We start from the raw sequence: 7,923 nt of genomic DNA on the forward strand, positions 1-7,923 counted from the left end.
GAAAGGGGTTACAGATAGGGGCCTATGATAACAGGACACCCTATAAGCCGGCAGAATGCTGCGCGGCAAAGTCTGAGATGTGTCTGCGGGAGGAGTTGACATTTGACCGCATCGTATGCTGGTTTGCAGAGGGGAACCACCAGACTGGATAGTCACAGCGGGAGGTTCTTCAAAGGAGATGCCTACTAGTAGCGTAATGATGACATATTCCCCTATAGTTGTGTGACTCTCACAGCCCAACCCTGAGAGATGGGGGTACTCGGAGCCGGGTCAGATGTTGGGGGATGTAGCCATGGCCTGGACCCGTTCCGTGCCCAGGGCAGTCACATTAAAAAATGTGTAATGGGCTTTCAGAGTTGGTGTTAATCGAGTGGTTGTATTGACTACGCCACCTGTGGTGTCTGGTGATTTCCCCCACCAGCGCTGCGTTCAGTCCTCTGAGGCTGGATGTAGTGGCAGCCGGAGATGATACTACTCCCCACAGGCGGAGCAGGGCCTCAGGGCAGAGAGAACAGGAGGATGGGAGTCGTAGTGGAAGATGTGGTACGGTGTAGTGCGGTGCTGCGTTGCAATAAGAAACCGAAGGCCATAGGGGTAGTCTTCCAAGCTTTACTCACGGTAGTATGCACAGCTGCAAGGCTTCTCCCTGCTCCTCACGGCGCGCTGCGGCCACCAGGACCGGGGGTCCGACAACCTCCGGGTAGTTCAGGTGCTTTGGTCAGGACCCCGCACCAGAGTGTTCCTAGACTTTCCCACTAGGTCCTCTCCTGTCCGTATGTGGTGCGTGTACTAATGCCGGGTCTCCCTCTGGACTATGCACAGAACAAGGGTACGGGTGGCGACTCCACTCCGTTACCCGATGGGATCCACTGAGCCTCCGGGCTTCTCCGACTGAGACATAGAGTAACAAAGTCAGATATCGGGGGCCGCTACCCCTCTTGCAGCAGGAATCCCTCTGACTAGGCCAGAATAGCGAGGACAGGTGGCGTATACCGCTCCGTCTGCATCCCCCTGGGATCCTTTTGCCTGCGGAGCTTTACTCCTAAGCTCCCCTCCAGGCCTTCTTGGGTAGGGACCTTGACAGGGTAGAGACAGCCGTTAACTCTTGTCTGCTCCTCGCCTCAAGGCCAGTGCACGAGGACCGTGTCCCCAGCAACTGCAGATTCACACAGAAAGCCACGTTCAGTGATGAAGATCACAATCAAAGACCATAAGCCCAAGATGGCTGTTTATTAAATATGAATTTTTGTTGTGTAACCTCTGTGTCTTACCTCACCCACTACTACGTTCCCCCTTATTTTGGTTCCCCCATCTCCACTTATCCCGGCTCGGGCAGTACCCTGGTGCCTATAAGCCCCCCTCAGGTGGGAGAGGTGTGGTGTTGGATACAGAGTTGAGGTCCTGACATTTGCACCATTCTTACCTCGAAGGAGAGATACCACACCTCATTAAAGAGATGCAGTACCCCTGTGGCGACCGAACCCTCAGGGGCGCCACATAAACATATAGCTATTCCCAAGGGATCGCACTGAGAAGCGTGACTAAGGGGGTGAAGGGGCATTTAATAGGCAAGGCCTATTCCATGAGCCCAAAAGGGTACAGTTCCTATAGGCCCAGGACGATCAATGTTGATGGCCCATAACTGGGACATAGTAGGATGACTCAATAGGGGAATGATGCCATAGATGGTATCAATGGGAAGAGTCACTGAGTTGACATCACATCAGTGTCTTAATGGAACCCCAAGTGTGGGGTAAGACAGATAACCTAGAAAGGTAGAGGCATATAGGTAAGACTTCCATCCATTAACCTGTAATGGTCACAGGTGAACCTGGATCTTGGGTTGTGACCCAGGTAATGGGAGGGGAGTAAATACTTATGGTTCCATCTATAAAGGTACGTACATAGGGAACCAGAAACTTGGTTTGAATGGCGAGTGAAGATTGTTGGTGTCCTCATATCAAAGACCCATAGATAAGAAAATAGATAAAAACATGTATAGTATATTCCATAAGGTAACAGACTTAAAGGGGTTTTCCCACAAACAAAAGTTAATTTTAATCAATAGATCTTGGAATAATAATAATTTCCACAATTGGATGTGTTTAAATAAAATGTTCCTGTGCTGAGATAATCTTATAAATGTGCCCCTGCTGTGTACTGTGTAATGGCTGTGTCTGACCGTACAGGGACATGGTCTGATCATAACACAGCTCCTGGACAGGATGAGGGGGGATTATACAGACATTACAGCACGGGATCGCAAATGATTCTTTCTTTGAAATAAAACATTGTTTAAAAACAGGCAGTGAAATGTTTTACATCACAAAAAGAATCAGCTGCGACCCCGTGCTGTCCTGTCTGTATGCTCTTTTGCGTCCTCCCCTGCCCAGGAGATGTGGTATGATCAGACCATGTTCCACCATGTTCCTGCAGGGTCAGACACAGCCATTACACAGTACACAGCAGGGGCACATTTATAAGATTATCTCAGCACAGGAACATTTTATCTAAACTCATCCAATTGTGGAACTTATTATTATTCCAAGATCTATTGATTGAAATGAGCTTTTGTTCCTGGGAAAACCCCTTAAAGTCCAATGACAACTGTATCATTGAAAATAAGAGCTAAACTGTAAACTAAAGCAGATGAGGATTGTTAGTATCCAACCATAAAGGAGGTATATACCCAAATTACATCTACAGGGTAATAGTCTTTTTTGGTCTAGAGCCAGCCAGGTCATTAGAGAAATGAACTAAAACTGATCTCATTTAGACCTGTCAGAGTAGATGTACGGAGTCGAAATATTCATTTAGTTTCCCTCTGCAATAATAACTTATCGAAATACCCCCCCCCCCCCTCCTTCTAGGTGGTCTGATAAGATCAATACCCCTGAATTTGATGACCATAGGGTTTCCCCCATGTTCTAAGTTCACCTATCCTCCGTCTTATTCCATTAACAAGAGATGAGAGATCATGTTGTTAATCTGTAAATTTTAAGACTAATCAATAATGTTACAGCAGCTCAAATTAGCAGCATTACTGTGCGGCTGCTCACATCAGGCGTGACTTGGATAATTCCAAATGCATCATGTTAAGAGAATCCTCCCTACGTTATTTTTTTATTTATTTTACGTATATAGCACCCTTAACTCCACAGTGCTTTACAGACATTATCGGCACTGTCCCCATTGGGCCTCACAATCTAGATTCCCTATCAGTATGTCTTTTTGGAGTGTGGGAGGAAACCGAAGAACCCGGAGGAAACCCACGCAAACACAGGGAGAACATACAAACTCCTTGCAGATGTTGCCCCTGGTGGGATGTGACTGTACACTATCAATGTATAATCACTATACCTTATGGTGCTTCCTTTTTTTTTTTTTTTTTTTTCATGTCTTAAAATGACTGATTCAAAGTAATGGGGAGTGCTGTGGAACGTCTGAGCCACGAATCTTCCACTTGTCATTGGTGTGGGATGGCACAGTGCTAATGACAAATGGTTTATGTCCATTGGGGTAAAATGATGCCCTTGTTAATAAAGGCGTACCATGTTGTTATGCTATATTGTAGACATATCAAATCAAGTAAAGATATAGATGGGGCTTTCCACAGCATGTTTAACTTTACACTTATAAAAATGAAACTTCATCTGTTAATTCTCATCTCATTTGGTCAGTTTATCCAGGATCTTCTCCTGGGATGATATGTCCTGTAAACATTGTATGTAATGCTATAGAAGTTTCTGACAATGCAAAGTAGTGTTAAGTTCTGCATAATTTATGAATATCTAGGCAGCATATGTAACAACTGCAAAACATACTAAGGGTCTGTTTTGTCAGACCAACCAGTGACACGATATAACCACCAGTATATTCATAAACTTTTAGCAATTGGCGGTTATTTGAAAGCCTGTGTAAGGATGCGCACCGAGCCGTCTATACTGGATGCACACCAAACTGTGTACACTAGATGCGCACCGAGTCATCTATACACGCACTGAACCACCTATACTAGATGCGCACTGAGCCACCTATGTTAGATACGCACCGAGTCATCTATTGTCACGCCAGGTGTGGGAAAGACTTAGTGCAACACAAAGGGAAAGGGAGCCCAGACTCTAGGGAACAGGGGGAGTGGAGACCACCTAGGTTAATCCAACGTCACCCTGTCTCCCCTAACGTCTCTGTTTTGGCTCTTAAGTTGCTGCACGCGTACCTCGCCCTGACTTTCCCTGGCGTTAGGCTCAGGCTAGGGAAGGGAGGGGATGAGCACTAGTTGATCTCCACTAAACACTACTGTATAGACAACAAGGAAGGACAAACAGGGAAATTGCTTAGCTTTAGATGACTCCAGACAAATGAGCAGATGTCCTCAAGCTCCAGAGAGGACAAAATACTGCTCTTGCTAAAGCCTTCACAAGGAGTAATGAATATCACCGGCACCTCCCTCTAGAACACACCAGGTATTTATACACCCAGGCCAGGGTGTTAATTAGCCAGATGGAGGTAGTCATTGGGTCCTAGAGGCAGTCTCTAAGAAGATGTCTGTAATGCCAAACGTAGAGATCTGCAACCAACTGCAGGGCAACTTGTCACTTCTGACACACCCATGACATCTACACTGTGTGCAGAATTATTAGGCAAGTTGTATTTTAGAGGATTATTTTTATTATTGATCAACAACTATGTTCTCAATCAACCCAAAAGACTCATAAATATCCAAGCTTAATATTTTTGGAAGTTAGAGTGGGTTTTTTTTAGATTTGGCTATCTTAGGAGGATATCTGTTTGTGCAGGTAACTATTACTGTGCAGAATAATTAGGCAACTTAATAAAAAAACAAATATAATCCCATCCCACTTGTTTATTTTCACCAGGAAAACCAATATCAGTGCACAAAATTTAGATATAAACATTTCTGACATGCAAAAACAAAAACCAACAAAAATTAGTGATCAATATAGCCACCTTTCTTTATGATGACACTCAACAGCCTTCCATCCATAGATTCTGTCAGTTGCTTGATCTGTTTTCGATCAACATTGCGTGCAGCAGCCACCACAGCCTCCAAGACACTGTTCCGAGAGGTGTACTGTTTTCCCTCCCTGTAGATCTCACATTTTATGATGGACCACAGGTTCTCTATGGGGTTTAGATCAGGTGAACAAGGGGCCATGTCATTATTTTTTCTTCTTTTAGACCTTTACTGGCCAGCCACGCTGTGGAGTAGTTGGATGCATGTGATGGAGCATTGTCCTGTATGAAAATCATGTTTTTCTTGAAAGATACCGACTTCTTCCTGTACCACTGCTTGAAGAAGTTGTCTTCCAGAAACTGGCAGTAGGTCTGGGAGTTGAGCTTCACTCCATCCTCAACCCGAAAAGGTCCCACAAGTTCATCTTTGATGATACCAGCCCATACCAGTACCCCACCTCCACCTTGCTGGCGTCTGAGTCGGAGTGGAACTCTCTGCCCTTTACTGATCCAGCCTCTGGCCCATCCATCCGGCCCATCAAGAGTCACTCTCATTTCATCAGTCCATAAAACCTTTGAAAGATCAGTCTTAAGATATTTCTTGGCCCATTCTTGACATTTTATCTTATGTTTCTTGTTCAAAGGTGGTCGTTTTTCAGCCTTCCTTACCTTGGCCATGTCCCTGAGTAGCGCACACATTGTGCTTTTTGATACTCCAGTAGCGTGCAGCTCTGAAATATGGCAAAACTGGTGGTGAATGGCATCTTGGCAGCTTCACGCTTGATTTTCCTCAATTCATGGGCAGTTATTTTGCGCCTTTTTTGGCCAACACGCTTCTTGCGACCCTGTTAGCTATTTGCCATGAAACGCTTGATTGTTCGGTGATCACGCTTCAAAAGTTTGGAAATTTCAAGACTGCTGCATCCCTCTGCAAGACATCTCACAATTTTGGACTTTTCAGAGCCCGTCAAATCTCTCTTCTGACCCATTTTGCCAAAGGAAAGGAAGTTGCCTAATAATTAAGCACACCTTATATAGGGTGTTGATGCCATTAGACAACACCCCTCCTCATTACAGAGATGCACATCACCAGATTTACTTAATTGGTAGTTGGCTCTCAAGCCTATGCAGCTTGGAGTAGGACAGCATGTATAAAAAGTATCATGTGATCAAAATACTCATTTGCCTAATAATTCGGCACACAGTGTATACGCGCACTGAGCCACCTATACTAGATGCGCACTGAACCACCTATATTAGATTCGCACCGAGCCACCTATACTAGATACGGGTGATCGGCAGCCTGTTTAATGCCCCTTAATTTTGTTAATTAATAAAGATTGTAATAATAAGAAAAAAAAAACATTACCAACTTATTTAAAAAAAAAACACAAAATGTAACACAAAACCTGATTAAACAATAGGTCACTTTCTGAAGATCGCTTCCCTTTAGAGAAGACCTTTCACCCAGTTTTTCATGTTGAGCTGGACTGTGACTAGGGCTGAAAGTCTGAAACGCGTCACTCAGTGAATACTTTCTCTTGTATTTTTATATGGCTCATGTATTATTTTAACAAAGAAGGAAATAAAGTGGGTTTTATTTGCTGAAGTTGTCTTCCCCTATCTCTGAATCTGGTAATTCAGACTTGGTGAAAGCAATACAGTAGGAACAGGCTGAGCAAGAGATTACACCTCAAAATATTGGTTGATAACCCAGTAGTGTAGTAAGGCTATGTGCCCACGATGCAGAAATGCTCAGGATTTTTTCTTGAGTGTTTTTGCATCTCCCTGGCAGAAAAAAACACATGCGGATTGTACATGCGGATTGTACATGCGTTTTCCTGCCAGGGACATGGGGATGTACTTCACTTGCATTTCCGCATGCGGGTGGACAAGTACTTTCCAAGCGATTTTAGCATCACTTGGAAAGTGCTTGACAACTTGGTCACACTATATAAATCCATGCAAAAGGCATCGATTTATATACTGTGACTGAAAGAATGTAAAAAAATAAAAAATAAATCTATACTTCCCTTCCGATGGCCCCCGCAGTCTTGCTGCGCTCCTGTACTGGCTGCCGGCAGATCGCGGTACACTGTACTGAAAGACCTGCCGTCACATGACTGTGACGTCACCGCATTTCCTTCAGTCCTGCGCGATCTGTAGGCAAGCACAGGGAAGGAGTCCAGGGGCCTTTGGAAGGTGAATATAATCTTTATTTTTTATTTTATTCTTTTTTTTTTACAGCTTTTAATGGTACCTGGGTCCGGAGGAGAGTCTCCTGTCCTCCACACCCGGGTACCATCCGCACATTAGAACGCGACAATTACGCAAGTACAGATGCAGTCTTGCGGAATTGGCACGTTCTAATACAAGTCAATGGCGGCAAAAACGCAGCACTTTCGCAAAATAATTGGTAGTGCTGCGTTTTTTTCAGCAAAGATAATCCGCGGCGGAAATTTCCGCAGCATGTGCACAGCACATGCGCATTATCATTGGGGGACATGGCAGGCCTTCTACCAAGCGTTTTTTAAGCGTTTCTGCAGCGTTTTTGCCGCTGCAGAAATGCTTAAAAAACGCATCGTGGGCACACAGCCTAAAATAGTCTATAGGAACACAAATAAATTAGGACCCCAGACAGTGGCATACCCCCTATGGTGGTCAGCCATGTGACTGGTGAGATGGGAGTGTGGCTGTAATCACGCCCCGGCACTTTGAGTGACAGTTCGCTCTGCACACACATGTTGCAGACAGTCTGTCACTCAAAGTGCCGGGGTGTAACTAAAGCTGTGCTCACAGTATACTGAGCAGTAATCACTCTCTTGTACCATCTACGGTGACTCGGACACAACCGTTACACTTTTAGGAAGTTGACTGCACAGGGATTTAACGCAGTGGATTAACCCTATATCTGCAGGTATATAGTGTTTATGGTGATGACAGATT

This window comes from Phyllobates terribilis, unplaced genomic scaffold (assembly GCF_046119375.1).
Source record: "Phyllobates terribilis strain yellow unplaced genomic scaffold, ASM4611937v1 Scaffold_13__5_contigs__length_258822181, whole genome shotgun sequence".
NCBI lineage: Eukaryota > Metazoa > Chordata > Amphibia > Anura > Dendrobatidae > Phyllobates > Phyllobates terribilis.